We start from the raw sequence: 21,315 nt of genomic DNA, 5'->3' as shown, positions 1-21,315 counted from the left end.
TGGCATATTCACAACGAGTTATCTCCGATTTATCTCCACCTTAACTCAGCAAAAGTGGAGATAGATTTAAAACCCCATTCACAAGCTGGTGCAAACTGCAGACAACACCAGTATTCCCGCGATAACTGCCCCCAAATTTATATCCACGGTGGACACCACCAACTAACACTAATGAGATGCAGAGTAGGCATTCCTGTGCAAAAACACACGAGAAAACCACAACACCACATTCACAACGAACTGCCAGATCTGCGAAGAGAAGCAAAAACAGGGGTAAACCGTGGTAGCACCAGGGATTTTAAACCTGCCTTTTACTGGTGCTAAGCAGGACGACTACCCACAGCATGGAAGGGAGCCCAACCAAGAGCCACACCTGAAGACCCACAGATGCCATGGAGGCAAAGATCATGCAGCTCCGATACCCATGAGGATCACAACACCCACCGCCACCACCCCCAGGCCCCCCACCATATTTTTTTAATTACCTGCCAACCTCTCAGCATTCACCCGTGAATGCATTTCCATCTATCACTTGTAGGTGCTGGCTGGCAGGGTCTTTCAATATAGCGGGGGTACAGAGGTCGGGGAAAGGGCCTCTGTTGACACAGCAGTCTTTCAGGCTATAAGGTTATAAGAACCAGACAATGTCTCCTGCATTTGTTATTCACTTGACATCCTGACCCTCACATTCTAATATATGTAGGGCCATGTTCGCAATGCGATATCGCCTGTGTTGAGAAAGGTGAGTTATCTGGCGGTGATGTGCCGATCCACAGCTATTGCCTGCTAACGCAGGAATAACTATCGCCATTGTGATGTCATTGTCGCCTGTTTTCTCAGCTGTTCAATGTAATTATTGCCATGTAGCGCGGGCTTGTGAATTCCACGCGGTCACGGTGAAAAGAAATCAGGGTTAGGCAGTGCTAACTTTTTGCCGATAATTTATTCAGGCGATAGTTATCGCACGTTCTTGTAAATATGGCCCTTAATGTATTATTTGACTATTTGTTCTAACCATAGTTTTTTATGAGATTTCTGTAAACCTACTAAAGATTTATTGACTAGTTTGAATAAAAAGAATCTTACTAATCTCATCATGAGAATAAAGCTTTCAAAACTTAGTCAAACTCTCATTGTTGACTGAACTTGGAATTGTATTTGAAATTTAGCTAGTGATGCCAAAAATAGGTCTTTGAATCAAAATACGGTGGCACAGATCCATCACCTGAGGCAACAAGAAACCAGCGCGATAATGGAACTTGACCCTGTCAGTGATGGTAATTGAAAGCTTGAACCCTATTTTTTAAATTTTGGCCCCAAGCTGCGTTATCAGTAATCTTTGTTGAGGGAAGGAAGGGGCATCAACACTAACTCGAGAATTCACCTTTTGTGAGTCAGGGCCCCTCTCCAGATGGTAATAAATACGGTCTTACAATATGCACAGCTGCATATATTCTATGTATTGCATATTATTTATAGTAGTGTTTCCCAAACATTTTAGAACCATGACCCAATTTTTAGAACAACTTTTGAGACCCACCTAGCTTCAATAAAAATGAGCCGGGGCAATTTTTTAATGTGATAACAGCAATAGTTTGTAAATGTCACAATCTTGACTGCACCCTTCAATATTGGTTTGCGGCTAAGATATTGATCTGCCCGTAAAAGTGGCAGATGATGAAGTACACTAGAGTCTGGATCTGGAACACTTACAAAGTGGGACTCTGGCATCTGGCATCCATTTACTAAAATTACACGGCTTCTGAAAAATCTTGCTATTGATAGCAGAGATTTTAGCAAAGCCATGTATAGGCTAAGGCCTCATATCTATCTTTGTGCTAAAATGAGGCACACAGGGGTTCATTTTGGAATCCATATTTATTTAGCAGTTTTATGTAGCACGAACACAGTCCAAGTCCATTGGAGCACTAGACAACACTACACTAGGTCAGATTAATTCTATTATAAGCACAGGAGATTAAGTGATTTGGCCAGCATCAAAGGATGTTGAGCTAACGCCAGGACTCAATCCTGGTTCTCTAGGTCCAAAGCTGGCAGCTCTGACCATTAGACTACATCCATATTTCCTATGTATTTGTGGATGTCATACTCAAGTGGAATGGTTATATATGATTGTGTATAGTGAGCACATGCAGAAATGGCTTTTTTGAAGTAAAAACACAGCAGCAACAAATACTGGAAGGTTTCCAAGGAATCTTGCCTGGGAATACTTGCAAGGGTTTGGTTTAAAACTGGATTTAGGGGCATTGTTCAGGACCTTTGTGCCGGTGCAAACAGAGCTAATCATTTCAAATATTACTTACATATATACCAGGACTTTCACGACCAAAACTCTGCTCACAACCCACCAGTAGGTCCTGACTTTGGTAATCGCTTTACATTGCAATGCAAGATCTTTGGTGTAGGGCTTAAATACTGACAGTATTATGGTATATATTGAAATGTTTTTTTCTCGCTACGTGCGTGTACAGATACTTTCCCTCTGAATGCAGGGTGTCCAGTTGGTCATGAGTAGGTGCTTTCGGATTCTTTGTAATAGTAGGCATGTGCAATAGTAAGTGATATACCACTGCAGCGTCTCCTACAGAATCATGGTTAACTATTTGAGCACGACAGTCAAAATCACGATTGTAGCAGAACCTAAATGACACGACAGAGTAATACTTCCCGAAATAAATTGCATTACATATTTGCCCAAGCTGATAATCGTTTTTTCTAAAAACGGAAGTACTATCTGAACGTCATCCTTGTCGCACAGGCAACGTAGCATCGGGTTTGCGCTGGCAGTAAATAATCTGACAGACATTTCAGACATTCAAAAAGCTGCACTCAAATACCTAGCTGCGAGATGAAGTTTAAACTTTAAAAAATGCTCATTGATAATCATGCGTTGTTTTCAGTTTGGAAGTCCTGCCTTAATAAATCTTAGATGCCTGGTATTATGCATCTTCTGACCAGGCCAGTCCGAAATGCGTGCTTATTTTGTTTGTCACATGATTGGCAGTTTATTTTGTGCACGTGTCTATTTTTTGATTTCATATTAAGACCACTACTTAGCTGATTAGTATTGCTCAGGGTTATATCTGTTAGTTTGATCAGGTCGGCAGCCAATACTTACTAGTAAAATGTACCTAGTATTTGTGCGTTATTTGTATAGCCCGAACCTAGCCAAAACCAGAACAGCGATGTACAGGGAAACATGCAAGCAAGCAGCCAAGAAGTCATTGGAGTGCGTGCTGGTTTGTGGAGAGAAAGTATTTCCTTTATTTTCTAAAACTAAAAGGATTGCTGGTGTCTAGGCAGAATGCTTCAGCATTTAAGTAACATAGGGGCATATTTACATGAACTGACGCATCAGCATCGATGCATCAGATTTCTTGCGCCTGCCGTAAATACCCAAACAACGTAATTGATGCGCTGTATTTACATTACAGTGCTCCATGGTGCAAGGATTCACGGATGCATCAGAAATTATGATGCATCTTTTGGCGCTAAAGTGACCCATTGCTGGAGGTGGTTGTAAGACTGACGCAACCCCAGTAATGCATCAGAACACAGAGGCGAGTCCCATGTTAAAAGCCGTGCGTCAATCCTTATGCTTGGTTTGAGTTGGCGTAGGGATTTTGATGCAGTCAAGTCGTAGAGTGACGCAGTGAAAAGTTGTAAATTTCAATGCGTCTGTTCTACATGGCTTTTAACATGGGAACACCTACCCTGCATGCATTATACCTGTCTCAGGTATAATGTGATTCAGGCCTCTACAAACTGATGCATTGTGCCCATTGCTTCAGTTTGTAAATATGGAGCAGTATGGAGCACAGATTGCGCTGCGTCAAATGAAATGACGCTGTGGTGGAGCTAGCTCCTTGTAAATATGCCCCATAGTGAAGAAGGCACACAAAGAAGTTATGATTTGTTATATAGTCCTATACCATATAACATTTTATTTGCACTTACTTATAGGACATTAGGGCATATTTAGAAAAAAATGTCAGTGTGGAGCTGCGCCAAACTCACAGATGTGCCCTATTCACAAGAATACAGCACACTCCTGTGTTTCCCCAAGCCGCTGGTGTAAGAAAAGCTGCTTATCGCCCGCGCAGGGACAATTGTTTATGTGCAGGAAGTTAATCAATAATGGCAATTTGCTCTTTCCACGTGTGCTGCAGAATGTTGCACACATGGGAAGAGCAAAAAAAAGGAGAAATTCATAATTTCTCCTCGTATTGCCATTCTAATGCCTGATATTCTGTGGCATTCGTTTTTGATGGAGCCTCAGCCTTGTAAGTTTGGGGCAGCAGCAAAAAGCAAGGGGTGTTGCAGTGGAACGCCAACAGCAACACCCTTTGTCGCAGAGAACTGCTGCAGAAAGGGGCATATTTACAAGGTAGCATTAAGCCACGTTAAGTGGCTTAGCGCCACCTTGTAAATATTGAAAATGGCGCTTGGGCACCGGAGCGTCAACAAAAGTGTTGCTCCAGTAGCGATAGGGGCTTGTAAATATGCCCCATTATTTCAACTTATTTATAGGACAGTATTTTATTAATTTCCATCTATCCTTTTGCTCCTACTATTATAGGAATGCTTCTGGTATACTTCTTAATTATTCTGTATTCCTCATTATTTCAGCTCAGGAAAAAGGCTTATAATAAAAAAAATACTGCACTAGACAAATAAATAGAGAGTCATTGACAAAGCATTTGCAGATCTGACATAAACACCCAGCAATATGTTTTACTTTTGTAAAATAATTCACTCAGAGTAACTCTCCTACTGTTTGTAACAAGGTGGGAATAACCTGGAAATTGGAAACAACTCAAGGGCAGGAGTAAATACCTTTAAAGAGTAGGAGAGAAAAATAAGCCTCTCTGTGGAGACAAAAAAACTGAAACGTTGGAAAGCAAATACGAAAAAGGAATTGCCTAAGTTTTTTCTAAATTATACGTATTGTTGAGCAGAGTAAAAAGTTTGTCAATGCAAGGACTGAAGCTTTAAGACATACCTTAATATAGATATATCACATACGGATATTGCTTTCAGGCTCCCCTACAGCTGTGGATTCTGTATACATTATTAAAGCTATTGGGAAGTGCAACTTGATGATCGGCTGGGGACGACCTACAGTGGATGAATTAGGATGCAGCAATGGCGTTTTTATTAAAGGGTACCGGGTACGTATGAACTGGCACATGCACTAGAATGTTTATGTTTCATTTCTTTAAAGCAATATATAAGGTCAGGTGGGGGAAGATATCATTAAAATGACGTTGAAAAATGCAAATACTTTCCATTCCGTTGTTTTCCAGTCGAACAGTGGGGTCAGCGGGTGAGATGAACTAAAGTCTGTACCTCGGCTGCATTCCTCCTGGTCCACCTTTGTGTCCATCACCCTGGTTATTAAGCAAATCTAAAAATACTTTTAACAGAAAGACGAAGGCGGGAGGATGAAGGGCTCTAGGGGAAGAAACCGAAAGATGAAACAAGATGTTGAGAAAATGGAAAAATTATAGCAATTAAAAAAGAAAATGAGGAATTGAAGGAGGGATGGGAGAGAAGAAAAAGGAAAAGTGACAAAGAGAGAGAGAGAGAGAGAGAAAGACATAAGCGATGGCAGAAGCGAGAATGAATAAATGGCTAATTGGTAAGAAAGGAAACACATACATTTCCAGGCCATGCCTAGAAATCTTCTAGAATTCTCAAAATATTTAAATATCAGCAGCTTGCAGAGAATTAATTGCGGAAGAAACATCCGAATTGTATCCTCCATATTACAATATCCATAGTTCGCAAAGTTGTCTGCTATTCCTATGTTTACTGCCTGACCTGGGTTTCTCCTGGTAACTGCAAAAATGTAGTCAGTCATAAGTGCTAGCTGTCACTGAAAATGGATGTGACATTCCCTTTTCAGTTAACTTTAAAAACCAATTTCCTCGTGATTTGCAAACTGGAGAGGTGATGGCAATCTTTCTTTTTTAAGGGTATGAAAGTGTGAACTTTCATATGAAAGTAATTATATGATAAACATAATGACCTGTGCAGCAGTCTAACTATTTTTATAGTAAGCTTACATCAGAGAAGCTTTTGAGCTGCATATTGTATGACAGAATAGTGACCCACAAAATATCACAATAAAGAATATTGTGGAAAAAATTATGAAGCCTTAAATATTTACTTCTGCATACATATAATGTAAAGTACCAGAATATCAACTACAAAAATATTGTGGACCAAAATATCGACATTACAGAGATAAATATATGTATTTAAATGTAATTAGCTCCATTTATAAGAAAGGTAAATCAATTTTTTTTTTAAGTATAACATTAAACCTTTTAAAATATTTCTTTCATTCCAATACATGTAACTTTAATATAATCCAATATTAAAGTATACAGTCAAATTATTATACTAATTATTATATTGAATTAATATACTAATAAAAATTACTCTTAAAAACTAAATATCATATTAATTGAACTTACACTATAAAATACTATATAAACATATGTAATAAATAATACAAAAAATAACATTATATATATATATATTTATATAGTTCCGCGAGGTTGCCCCCTGAAGAGAGAGAGTTTGAACTCCTTTAATGTGCAGGTTGGTAACACAGAACAGCTTCATCCTCTCGTGCATCATATAAGGCCAAACGCGTTTTGGGCAGCCTTCTGCCCTTGATCACTGGCAAGTTCAGAAACCCCGGCAGGCAATGAGGAACACCTGATAAAGGGACCCGCCCCAGTGGGTGTGGCCACAAAGCCTCCTGGTCCGTGTAGTCCCCCAGCATTAAACCACAGTGGGTGCCGCCGAGATTTGAAACAGTAATTGAGTCAACTGTTTTTCAAAACTTTTTTTCTTCTGAGATACAAAATTGGTTATGAAGCCTCTTGAAGCTGCTTTGAAAGAATCCCAAATCATAGTGGGAGGGGACTCTGGAGTTGTATTTATAGTGAAAAATTCTGAAGCAAAAGAACTGAATTGGCTAGAGACGTTAGGATCCACAAGCAATGAATTATTAAATCGCCATCTACCAGCGGACGGGCTAAAAGGTATTAAGTCAAAATCAACAAAAACCGGGGCATGATCTGAAATTAAAATGGACCCTATCTCAGAGTGGAGTACATGTTGAGTTAAAGATTTACTTAAAAAGAGATAGTCAATACGGGATTGTGACTTATGTGAGGGGGAGAAATAGCTATACTCTTGGAGGTCTGGGTGTCAAAGTCTCCAGATATCAACTAAGGATTTTCGATGTATGGTAGAAGTAAATTGTGAGTGCATTCTATTGTTTACAAATTTGACTGGGGAATTTCTATCCAAAATGGGGTCATAAATTTGATTGCAGTCACCACCAAAAATAATATAATCATCATCAAACGAAAGTAACTTATCGAAAATTTGCAACCAAAAAGTATTGTCAACAGAAACTGGACCATAAACATTAAAGAAAACTAACAGTATTTTATCTATAAGTAGCTTAACAATATCCCATTGACCATCAATTTCTTGATAAATAACTGAAACATTAAACTTTTTATGAGAAAGAATTAGAACACCATTTTTCTTACCCAAAGCTGGGGAAGAAAATACATTGCCTACCCAGCATTTCTTCAATTTAGACGCTTCAGTGTTTGTTGGAGCAGAGCAATGTCAGTTTTTAATCTAGCCAAATGGGATAATACTCGTTGTCTTTTAATAGGGTTACTTAATCCCTTAATATTCCATGTAGTAACTCTGAATTTAAGTGGAAGTGGATAAAATCATGAAACAATCAACATACAATGCGATCAATCTCAGAATTAAGAGTTATGAATGAATGATAACCAATGAATTTACCAACAAGGAGGTATTGGAGAATAATACTGAAAACACTAGCAATAATACAAGTAATAGGAGAGTAGAGCAGTGAACAAAGAGAAGAAAGTTTCAGATAAACGGGTAAAGAGGAGAAACAAGAAAAAGAAGGGAAAAAGGAAAGTTTGAGGGAGAAGAAAAGGAGGAGAAGAAGGGAAAAGAGAAGAGATGAAGGGAGGAATAATGGAAAAAGACAGCTAAATACAAATAAGAAGAACATGTGAACATAGAACATACCTACGAAGAGAAGATTCAAGGAAACAAGGGGAAGGGGTGAAGCCACATGGAACAGACGGCACATCCAGGATTGACCAAATGGAGGACTAAGGGCAACGCGCCATAGGGGTGAGATATCTGTGGAAGTGAAAAAGAATAAAAAACGTTGAAACATTTAGTGTGACATATAGTGAATAAAACAACAATGATATGAAACAGGCCAACTTAATACACTGAATAATTAATTCAAAATCGCAAGCATATCGAAATCCAGAAAAATAGCACTTATTAGAAAAACAATGCTAGAGAGGGGAAGTAGAAAATGAAAAACCTGTAAGAAAAAACATAAAGTCAGGTAATAGTTGAAGACGAAGGCCCTGAAGAATCCATAGCATCCGTTTTGCAAAAGTTTATGAAACTTTGTAGTCACAGCGGGTCTTCATATGTTGTTGTTTTATTATGGTACGTGACCTTAACCCCTTCGATGCTGCGCAGATTCCGCCGCTGTGCTGACGGAATCTTGCGCGGGCGTGGTCATGACGGAATGGTTCCGTCATGAGCACAGCTCAACCGTGGGTCATGACGGAACCATTCCGTCATGAGCACCGAAGGGGTTAAAGAGACAAGGGTGAAAAAGCCCATAACGGGCACCCATGGATCGAAGATCAGATCTCATGTTAAGAAAAGCCTTACATCTGTTGGCAGTAGACTTGACGTAGTCTTGTGCGAAAAACAAGGTTGAGCCGGACCAAGTGATTCGCTGAAAAGATTTGACCGCTGACAGAACTTTTAACAAAACGGTGTACACCAAGAAGTATAAAATAACACCTCTTGGTCTCTACGAAGATGAAGCAGTTGAGGAAGGGCTACCTAATCTATGGGCTCGTTGAATGTTGAGTATGGTGCTCTCTAGCATATGGAGTACTTTGGGGAGGAAAGATTTAAAGAAGGCAAGAGGATCCGATCCTTCCGCCCCCTCCGCCAAACCATAGATGTGTAAATTATTCCGTCTATTGCAATTTTCGAGGTCCTCGACTTGTCGCTGGAGTACAGATACTTGAGATTGAAGTTGAGAGTCATTGGTATTGGTATCTTTAAAAGAGGACATACTATTTTCAACTGCGGTAATTCTTGGGTCAAGTTGAGACCAATTATCAGTGAGGATTTGTAGTTTGGTGTTGGTTTCTTCCTTAAAGGGTAGGAGGGCCCTAATTTCTTCCAACAGCAACTCCATGGAAACAGGTGAGATTGCCTTAGGTGGAGAAGGAGGATTTTGTTTTAGACGTTTAGTAATAGATTTCCCTGAAGGTGCTGGTAAGGGAGAGGGATCCATGTTTGTCGTAAAGTCTTGAGGTGGAGATAACAAAGAATCCTCTAATTTGGAAAATGCAGTAACATTTTTTGATAAAGATATGTTTAGCTGTCGGTTGCTTAGATAGAGTGCCTTTTGTTCTGCCCATAGATCTCAAAACAAGCGCAAGTTTCAGACAAAATATGCATAAGCTTGGTGAAGATAAGATATAAGTCACTGATGGGGAAAAAGAAGCTCTTAGAAAAATGCACACCTCAGAAAGATAACAGTGTGGACCATACACCCAACATCATCTCTGTACTAAGCAGAGGTGCTGCTTCCGCGAAAATGAGAGCTAATGAGTCCAATGCTAAGTGAAAGTAGCTATCTGCATGTGGTTACCTTTTTGTTTTTGGTTTTTTTCCATGAAGAAAAAACACTGCAGCCCTGTATGCACAACGTGTGAGCCACAGAGATGAGGAGGAAACTACAAAATGGCTGCCATAATCAGGCGATTTAATAAAATGCTTGGTACTAAGGCAACAACGCCTGGTGAGGAGGTTTGGAGAAGGTGCAATGTAAAAATATTGGTCTGAGAGCACCCAGGCACATTTTAGCTTCAGTGTGGTAGAATCTCCACAGGCTGGAAAAGCTCTGTAACGCGGGCTTAAAAAACAAAATGGCGGCCGCGATGTTGCATCTCCGCTAGGCAAAACTCCCTGTGCTGAAGAAAACATTTTTCCGCTATGGAACAGGAACAGCAAGGTTCTTGTGGCATTCAGCAGATTTTCCAACGTATTCAGCCAATGTTCACTTCGCGGGAAACATCCAGGTAGCACGCAAAAGCCAGGTCGCACCAGAGAGCCTCACCCGGGTGCCGCCATGCTCCACAGGCGCCAAGCCACGCCCCCCGAACATTATATATTTTAAACTGTTAAAGAAAATTATAAATATAGTACTAAAACTAATATTTGTCAAATCCCAAACCATAAGAAAATATTTTTAAAGCAAAACAACATTTTGTTAATTTTAAAATAAATATGATTGTTAAAATATGTACATTAGATAAAATCCTCTAAAATGATATGATAAAAACACAGAATTAAATCAAATATATTAACTGCAATCTCAAAAAACATTAATAAAATATAAAACAATTCAAACACACCACTGTATTTACCCCCCTAACATAAAAGAACATTGGTGGGACACTTTTACTGTTCTTAGATTAATCTAAACCATTAGGGAAAATATATACACAGGGGAGGTCAAATATACTATCTAACTCTATTCCAATAAACATTAGGAAAACTGCAACTACCTGGAGGGGGGTATATTTACTGTTCTAACCCCAGTCTAACAAACAAACACTGAGAATTGTTCAGATATTGGAGAGATGAGGAGTTAACAAGAATTACCATTATATCTAAACTCTAACAAACATTGCAGAAAGTGTAAATAAGGGGGATTGGGTGGAATTTACTATTCTTACTCCATCCAACAAATGTTGAGGAAAGTAATGAATGGGGGTGGAGTGCAAAATTACTATTCAGGGCAGAATTACTATCTATTCAAACCCCAATCTTACCAAAATTCACAAAAATGCATACATCGTAGCATCAGACTTACTTTTCTAACTCCCGTTGAAAAAACATTGGAGAAAGCGCAAACATTTGAGGGGGCTAGATTTACTATTTTATCTCCAGTCCAACAAACATTGAAGAACGTGTATTATTGTGGGCAGTGGCAGCCAGCATGGGTTGTTGGTGGCGGGGCAAGGGAGGGCGCGGAAGGGGTCACAGGGGGGGGGGTCAAACGTGGTGCAAGAGGGTGTAGATTGTTACAAAAACAACAATTGATGGACAGAATGCAGAACAATGTCATACATTCACCCCAGTACAGAGATCTGGGCCTAAATCCATCGTTTTTTTACTCACCATGCCATTCCAGTTTGAACCCAGCCATATGCAAATCAGTCTTGACCCTGTGCCTCATGGGAACAGTCCAGCCCGAACTGCCAAGCCAGGTCCTCCCTGGACTGGCAAGAAGCATCCTAGGACCGGTTTCAGGGTTTCACCCCTCTTCAGCCAGGATAGCTTGATTCCAATGGCATGGAGAGCACGGGACTCACGTCTGAGCATACCCGTCCCACTCGGGGTGACAAATGCAAAATCAACAATTGATGGACAGAATGCAGAACAATGTCATACATTCACCCCAGTACAGAGATCTGGGCCTAAATCCATCGTTTTTCTGCTCACCATGCCATGGGGGTGAGTGCTTGCAATGTTCAACACTCCGTCCATCATCCCCTTTGGTTTTTCTTTGTTCACCCTAAGTTGGCAGGGTATGCCCAGACGTGGGTCCCTTGCTCACTTTGCCACTGGATTCAAGCTAGCCTGGCTGATGACGGCTGATTAGGCAGAAACCAGTCCCAGGATGCTTGTTAACGGTCCAGGGAAGACATGGCTTGGCAGTTCGGGCTGGGCTGTTCCCATGAGGCACAGGGTCAGACTGATTTGCATATGGCCATGTCTGAACTGGGGTGGCGGAGTGAGCTAAAGAATGATGATGGATTAAACCCAGATCAGTTGACTGGGGGTGAGTGCTTGCAATGTTCAACACTCCGTCCATTATCCCCTTTGGTTTTTCGGTGTGGATTGTTAGGCACCCAGGATCCCCCGACTAATCACAATAGGGCAATGCAGTGTTGTGATTGTTTTTGAGTGTCTTGGTTTGACCCTCAACCAGGGAATGGGGGCCTGGGCATGTTCTCCATGCAGGCTGTCATGCAGCCTGCATGAAGAACGGGGAAAGTGCGCGTGACTGGTTTGGGCGGCCCGATAGGGTGGACCAAACAGTTATTGCATACTTAGGAGTGGGCAAACCACTCCTGCCCTGCTCTGAGAGCGGAGCAGTCCCGCCCACCTGCCCGCCTGGAAAGCAACACAAACATAAAATTATAATAAGTTAGTTATTATCATTTTATGTTTCTACTTCACACTGCTTGAAAGTAGTGAGGCGATGCACCTCCACCATTGCGGAGGAGCCGCCACTGGGGGCCAGGAGGGGTTAGATCTCTTATCCTAAATCCAGGCCAAAAAAATTGGGTAAGGTGCATTGATGGGGTAAGGCAGATCAGATTAACTCTTCCAACTGCAGTCTAAACAAACATTGGACAAAAGTCCACACAGTTGAGGGAAATCAAGTTTAGTATTCAAACTTTAGTCTAGCAAACATTGGATAGCAGTGTGGAGAGCAGTTTAAATTCACTATTTTAACTTCAGTCCGAAAGATACTAGTAAAAGTGCATACAGTAGAGGGGTCATATTCATTATTCTAGCTACAGTCTTTGAAACATTGAGGAAAGGTCATATATTTTGGAGGGTTCCATCAGTACACCCATATAAATGAATTGGCCACTAATAAAAATGAAAACATCATTAAAAAATGCTTATAAAAGCATATGATTTATTACATTTTAAATATGTTTTAAATGTTTTTGCATGTGACTAAAAAGTCATTTAAAAAACAATGAAAATATTTTTAAATGAACAGTATATCTATAACTTACCCATAAAACACGCACCTAAAACAATGCTCCATGCCATAGAATAATTATTTACCATACATATTTTTTTATTTTTCCTAAACAAATATGTTTTAATTTAGATAGAAAATATGTTTTTTTAAGAAACAAAATTCAATCAAACCCTCAGCATGTCCCACCTACATTTACATTTTAAGTTTTAAAAATGATATTAAGAAATATTTTTAAATTGAAATATTAAATAAACCTACAATTAATTATTAGCTACTCTCAAAATTAGCATCATTATTTTATTGCTCAGTTAATCAAAATTGGTAGACATTTTATTACAAAGTACACACTCTATCCCCAACAAACATGACAACCAAACTGTAACCTGTAATACAGCACTTGAAAAAATATTTTACATTTAAACATATAAAACATTTTTAAACTATGATATACATCGATTAATATAAGTTAAAAAAGACACTTCCCACCAAATACCCCAGTAAATGCCACAGGCTGAAATTAAGGTATAATGCAAATTTGGAAAATGAAACATATAATTAACCAATATAACATTTAGCATACATTAAAACATCAATTAACATTAAATAAAATCTAGGTAAAACACTACACTCTAATACCCCAATAAACACAAAGACCCAAAGTAAAAAAATCAATAAACAAATAAAATAAAAGAAGTAGCAATTCAAATAAGAAAAAGCATCAATTCATTATCATTAGTTAATATATACATTTACAAAAACTATTACCTGGTAATTCTCCATTAAATCCAACCACCGAAAATATTCTACATTATGATTTTATTAAAGCAAATAAAAAATAACATTTGTAATGGAAAAATACAATAAAGCACCATGACAAAAAGCATGTTAAAGTAAACAATATTTATAATTTCACTATTATAGTAAACCACTTAAAAAATTACCTTTGATATTTTGTTCCATGATATTTTTGTAATAGCAATATTTCGACCACAATTTTATGGTCAGACTAGAATTTGGATTCAGTGTTTAGGTGGAAAACTCAACTACTCATACCCCTAGTAAATATAAATACATATGAAAAATCTAGAATAAGGTCTCTGCATGCAAAATTCAGTCCAGAGTGTGAACTAAATCGCCTTTAGGTACTGATCAGAAAAGTGGGGAGGGTTACGACATTGGGTCCTTACATCTATTGGCATGTGCAAAGAAAAAAGTTTTTTACGGCTTTCGTAGATGACAGAATTGTAGGTAGTTTACTATTGTGTACTGCTACATGGTACAGGTTGAGGAACTGATCAGATTGTAGGTACCTAACCCCATCTAATGCAAAATAAACTGTAATAATGTAAAATGGGGCAATTATTTATATTTGTATAAGTATGCCAAGCGTGCTGTACTATAACCTCTACACATTATATTTTGCTTGCAGATATATGTCAATGGGAACTTTCACAAGTCTATAATGAGCTCAGCTTGCACAAAGGTAAGTAACTGACTTTTTAACCCATAGAGCGAATGGTCTGCCTTAATGTACACAAGTATTCTTCTTTGTCTGGCACATATGCATTTTTCGGCTTTTGCACCCAATGACATGAGAGTTACTGGATTGCTCAATTGATATATATATATATATATATAATATATATATCTCTATATATGTCTGAATTACTTGAGCATTCAGTATTACATATTGCTTATGTATGAATCCTTCACTTTCATCTTGAGATCTTTTGCTAATTCTTTATGGCTATAGCTAGAACCATGCTTCCACACAAGCCTTGTAATCACTGTATCACTCTTTTGTTTGTCAATATATCATTTTAATCAGCTAATATTATAAACCAGCTTTCGAATTACTGGTCCAAAGATGAATTACATTTTGTGCATTTAATTCACACTCCTGTTTCTTTTTCTATGGGCTAATTTTGGCAGGTAAAACCTATTGTAATGTACCTGTGAAAAGAGGCTTAGAGTGAACGAACAAAATATGGGAATTGATGCACAAAAACTGATTGCAGTTGTTATTCCCCATTCCAAAGGGAATTTCTTCTGCTGGAAATGCACTTTTATAATCATAATGAAGGCTTCTATATGCAACAGCAGGGATTTCTTCTTGGGTCTAGATACAGACAGATATAGCAGTCTGAATGACCTCATGATATCACTTCATCAAAAAATACAATTAGAGTTACAGACAGTAGGTTTTGATTCATCCATCTTCCGCCATTCACTTACATCTCTTTTTTCATTGTCTGTCATTGCTTGTATGGTCTGTCCATCATAGGCAATTACATTTTGTGGATGGTTACGTTGTCTCATTTGTTTTTCCACTAGTATTTAGTAATGTGGCATAAAATAGTCATTTTGTTAGAATGCATTTAGTCAACTTAACAATTAATGTATCAATGTATAGATTTATTTGCTGAGTGGGTGTCTGCTCTTTGGATGCTTCAGCCTGTCATAAACACCCATTGATATTCACTAATCTTCCTTGAATGTTTATGTGCTTTAGTTTGCTGTGCTGTGAGGACATTAATTCTGTTGGATTTACAGTTTTTCTGTGCACAAAGTTAAAACATGCAAACTAAGGGGTCTATTAGGAGTCCGCCCGCCACCCTAGTGGTGCTGGGACCGGCCGCCAGTGGTGCGGCGGTCTCGCTGTGCCAATTAGGATGCGACCACCAGCATGGCGGTCGCATGCTGTATATATTAACATTGTGGCGGGCGGTGCTGTATTCAGCACCCGCCACGATGTTAAAAGGGCATGTTGTGCATTTGCATGCACAACGTGACAGGCACCGCTTGGTGCCTGCCACCTTGTGCGTGCAAATGTCAGGGGGTACCATGGGTATCCCCCAAGTGCAGCCACCCACCCCCCCAACCCCTGAGGGCAAAGGCATTCTCCGCATGCCTTTCCATGGTGGAGACTCCGCCATGGAAAGGCATGAGACCGCCAGGAAGGCACCGCTACCATATTGCAGGTCTTTTTCGCCCTGTAGGCAATCGGGCGGTTTGCCTACCGACGGAAAACTTGCAGACGGTCTTTCCGTCCGCCTGGGTCCCCACCGCCATCGTAATATGGCAGGGGGGAAATGTTATAACCCGAGTTGCGATAGATCACATCCGGCCCGCATCACTACACCACGGCGGGTGGGATTATCATAGACACTATCAATACATATCATTTAATAGATGCTTGGAGGCACGTGCACCCGTGCTCGCAAGAGGGCACACACTACACAGCGCAAGCAGCTTCCTGGGCAATGCTCGATTATTGGTTGGTGTCCAGGGGTCTAGGTCCCGCGATCTCCCAGGTGCAACATCTAGCCAGAACGTACTCTGACCATGCCCCGGTTTGGCTTACGTTGTCCTCATCGGACCTTGGCGTGCCGCGTTGCAGCTGGCGGTCGCGGGCTGCCATGTTGCTTGATGTGGTCTTCCAGGAGGAGCTGCGGGAGGAGGTACGGGAGTTCTTCGCCCGCAATAAAGGTTCAGTGGACAGTGTAGAAATCATTTGGGAAGTCTTCAAGGTAACGATTCGAGGGTTCTGCATGTCCAAGGGGTTCCGGGTGCTTAAAGATAGAACTAATTTACTGCATAAACTGGAAGGAGAGCTAAAATTGATGGAGGCGGAGATAGCTCCAACACCTTCCGCCATGGCCCAGGTGCGGTTCAGGGACACGCTTATGGAGTACATGGCTACAGCTGAGAGGGAGATACGCTTTTGGGGCAAATACTGTAGGGCCCGCTGCTATGGAGAGTGTGAAAGGCCGGGGAGGGCGTTGGCGAATTCAATTAGGAAACCTCGCTATACAAACTATATTTTGGAAATTGAAGAGCTGGAAGGGACGGATTATCGGGACACTGCTAATATTCTTAGTGCATTTACGAGACATTACGGGCACTTGTACACCACCAATAGAAGGGACGATTTGGACCTGGAGGGCTTTTTGGGGGATGTAGCGCTGGGATGGCTCAGTGATGCGCAACGTGAGTTTTTATTTGCTCCATTTGAATTAGATGAGGTTCGGGAGGCTACTATGAGTATGCAATCGGGGAAGGCCACGGGGACGGACGATATCCTAATAGAATTCTATAAGACATATATAGAAATTATGGCCCCCGTTCTGCGAGAATCTTATGAGGAATCGCTGGAGGTTGGAAGCCTTCCCGCGTCCATGAGGGAAGCTCTTACCATCTTGTTGCTGAAGCCAGGAAAACCACCCCGGCAATGTGATTCCTATAGGCCACTCTCCCTCCTAAACTGTGATGCCAAAATACTGGCCAAGTTGATCGCCACTCGCCTGAGTCTGCTGCTTGAAAATCTGATACTCCCGGACCAGTCGGGCTTCGTGCCTGGAAGGGCCACATCCCATAACTTGCGGATACTTTTTGCGGTTCTCAACAAAGTCTCGCCCGATTTACCTCTAGCAGCAATTTTTTTAGACGCCACTAAGGCTTTCGACTCGGTAGAGTGGGATTATATCTTTGGAGTATTGCTGCGAATGGGCTTCCCGCCCCTCTTTCGGTCATGGATCAGGCTCTTGCATAACTTGCCCGTGGCTAAGATACTCATAAATGGTCATACGTCTCCACCACTGTCCATCACGAGAGGTACCCGTCAGGGGTGGCCACTTTCCCCTCTGCGCTTTGCCATAGCAGTGGAACCACTGGCAGCAAAACTGCGGCAACTCCATAAAGATAGAGCATTGCGGTGCAATCTGCGGCAGATCCTGATATACCTGTACGCGGATGATATTACGTTATATACCGGGAATCCGCAAGATAACTTGAATCCGATACTGCAAGAGTTTATAGTTTTTGGGAAACTGTTGGGGATGCACATTAATTGGGGAAAATCTTGTATATTCCCACTGACGTTGGCAACACATAGATTTCCACTGGATTACCCCCTAGAGTGGTGTGATGAGGAGCTGCGTTATTTGGGAATACGGGTGACGAGGGACAGAGACGAACTTATGCATTTGAACTATGGTACTGCAATAACACGAATAGCGGATTGTGTAACCCGCTGGATCGCCCTGCCCCTGTCCATGGCGGGACGGGTCTCCTTGATTATAATGGTGAGCCTTCCTCAATTACTCTACTTCCATTTTATCCGGGGAGACATTTCTTCGCGACACTCAGGTTGGAGCGGACACGACTGGTCTGGGGGGGGGCCGGCAGCCGCGGTTGCAATGGGGCATACTCACTTGGCCATACTCGCAGGGAGGGTTTGGGGTACCTGATTTTGAGTTATATTACCTCAGCGCGCAGGCCCATTATGCTTGGTGCTGGGTGGCACAGCCTAGGTAGATGCCGCAAGTAGTGGCGGAGCATTGGCTTGCGCACCCGATACCCATAGATGGAGTGCTATTTGATCCGGTTGCGCCTAGGGATAAAGGGCCAACTACCATCACTTGTACGATCACAGCTTGGCACCGGATTGGGCGCATTTTCAATGCTCCCATGCAGTATGCAGCCTCCTTACCTCTTACTTATCACCCGAATATGCCTCTGCTGCAGGAGAAGCAGTTTCATAAACTTAGGGAGCGAACGCATATTCAGACATGGGGGGGGATCTATATCATGAAGGGAAGTTCCGCTTCGCAGAGCAGATGTTACAGGGTCTGCAGCAGACCCCACTCGATATTTTTTTGTATGTCAGACTGCGACAGGGGATCCGAAATCTTACTCCGAACTTCCCAAATGAACCGCAGGCGTTAGCCCCACTGCACGTAATGCTTAAATGCAAGACAGCCACACGGCTTGTCTCTTTAATTTATAGGACAGTGCACACACAGAGGGGAGTGGTGGACCCACTCTCCCGTGCGCGATGGGATGAAGAGCTTTACATGGCACTTTCGGATGAGCAGTGGGAATATTGTTTCCTGCAGACTGAGAGAGTGGTGGCCATCAGCAGACTCCGCATGATACATTATAAATACCTTCATAGATTATACTATACGCCGGCTAAGATGTATAGATTTCAGTTGAGAGATACGGATCGCTGTGCCAGATGTGGAGCTCCTAGAGCGGATTTTTTGCATCTGGCATGGGCGTGCCCTGGGGTGAATGAATACTGGCGGCAGGTCTTCGAGGCGCTGACTCATATGACACATACACATATTGAACCCGCGCTGTTGATGGCATTGCTTGGGTACGTCAGACCGATACAGGTGACACATCGGAAATATGTTGCGCTGGTCCTCTTAATGGCTAAGCAGAGGGTGGCCTGTCGGTGGGGTAGGGGACGAGCCCCGAAATTTAATGACCGGATTGCTGATCTGGTGACATGTCAGGAGCAGCTTGCTGCGTATTCGGAGCTATTACCCAGTGCCTCTAGGCCACGGAACATATGGGCCCCCTTGACCTGCTATTTGATTGAACATCCGCTGGAGGCATTGGAACCTGAAGCAGTAGGGATCACACACTAATGGAATGGGACCGCGGAGATTGGGATGGAGGCTTACTCATATTGCATAGTTGGGATACCGCTGTGCTTCTGATTTCTTTTCTGCTGCCCAATGTTGACAGGCAAATCAAATGTGTAGCCAATAGAGTACTAGGGGACAGTGATAGTCTGCTCCCCCTGATGGTGTGAGCGACAGGGTAGGCTCACGAAGTAGCGCGCACCCTAGCTGGCCTTTGATGTTTCACTGACTGAATGCTATGATCGGATGAAGTATATTTACTAGACGATTATGCTCAAAATGTAAATATAGATGTACTGCCGATACACTGTGTATACTATGTGACACTGCTGATGATGCTATTGTTTGTATTAAACTAATAAAAAGACAATAAAAAAAAATATATTGTAAGACTGTATCACTGTTTAGTTGTAAGTCTAACTTAGCAGCAGAGATGGGAGGTGCAAGATAATGGGTTATTAGTTGACAGAGTTTGAAGCCAAAATCAAATATTAAACACAATTGTTGTCAAGATGGACCATAAAAGTCACTAAATTAACCTATGCTCAACTCTCTGGTAGCTTGAGGCAAAGCAATCAGGCTTAATTTAGAGGCAATGTGCAAAGGATTTATGGAGCACTCACACGGCAATAATACAAGGCCAGAAAAATCCCAAACCGATTTAGAAACATAGAGTAACATGTATGAGATAAAATGACACAAAACATCCAATCAGTAGAACCAGAGATATGTTTTTTTTAAAATGTAATTGAAAGTAGCATCAACAGCACAAAACATCACTCGTGGTTATCTAGCCACCCTGGCCTGGGGCAAAATCACAAGTTCAGGCTGACTACGATGGAGCATGGATATGATACAGGGACCAGGTTTGTCCGACTTAAGTCTTACGCTGTCTGCGTTGATGGGGGACGAAAGGAGGTCGTTGTCGGGGGAAGGAAGCAGGTCGGGAGTTGAGGATATGACAAGCTGGTCATTGAGGACTGTCACTGTAGGTGTCAGTTGCAGTTCTTGCATTGTTGTTCATCACCGACGGCCAATGTTGGTGCAAAAAACAGGTCCAGCTGGAGTTGCATATTGGTGGTCATCACAGATAGTTGATTCTCAGCACTATGAGATCACTTCACAGTCATTTGAAGCCCCGAACTTCTGTATCTTCACTTTTTCTTCAGGTGGAGTACACTCAGATGCCAGCCAAGGGTCCAGGACCTTGGTGAGGCCAGCACCAGGGCTCAGGCCGGTCCAGGCAATTCCGATTGGCACTTGCCAGTTGCAGGGAGGCCTCTAAAAGCTTGTTTTGTCCATGTAGCTCAAACAAGAGGTCAGCCAAGTGACTCTTGGATTCAATTCTGGCGAGCCTCTGTTCAAGGCAAACAGGTACCATTTTCCTTCTTTAGACAGCAGGGCCATCGTTCTTCTGAATATGCCAGATTTTGAGCCTTTTATATAGCAACATGCTCTTAATCATATGTCCGCTACATTGATTAGTCTTTGGCAGCAACACTTTGGGACGGATGCGCCTCAAATTTTATTTGATATTAGAGATCATATGTATGTTAGTGATTTGGAGCCAGGCCAAGTTTTTGGAAATCTTACAACTTTAACTGCTTATAGGGGTAGGTTGCATGAGAACAGCCCTAAGTCGGTATCTCAGTTTCCGATGCGGGAGGTTCATCTTGTATATCACCCAGAAATACCTGAGTTGACGGATCAGCTCGGTAATGTCACCAGAGCGGGTGTAGCTGCCCGTTTTCAGAAACAATGGGCTTCTACTCCGTGGAAAAGAAGTGAGGTTCTATCTCTTAAGGCTTACTTGCCTGATCCTAGGAAAAATCCCACTGCTTATTATAAAGAATTAACTGAAGCTGCCTCTTCTACTATAATGACTCTTGCTGATATTGAAATGTTCTTTGGTCTTCTTGTTCTGGTTGATATTTGGAGACCGGTTCA

The 21,315-nt window shown here is 41.5% G+C and overlaps 1 long non-coding RNA gene across 1 annotated transcript in view; it reads right to left on the bottom strand.

Annotated features, from left to right (window-relative positions):
- Window positions 1-21,315, bottom strand: part of LOC146863067 (uncharacterized) — a 221,800-nt gene that overhangs the window by 92,251 nt on the left and 108,234 nt on the right. Inside the window, exon 2 of the long non-coding RNA XR_014978551.1 lies at window positions 8,122-8,238. This is a non-coding gene — a long non-coding RNA (uncharacterized LOC146863067). The remainder of the gene's footprint in view (window positions 1-8,121; window positions 8,239-21,315) is intronic.

Source organism: Triturus cristatus, chromosome 2_2 (genome assembly GCF_964204655.1).
Source record: "Triturus cristatus chromosome 2_2, aTriCri1.1, whole genome shotgun sequence".
Lineage (NCBI taxonomy): Eukaryota > Metazoa > Chordata > Amphibia > Caudata > Salamandridae > Triturus > Triturus cristatus.
The sequence above is the reverse complement of the archived record's forward strand: the minus strand, read 5'-3'. Positions and strand labels throughout refer to the sequence as shown.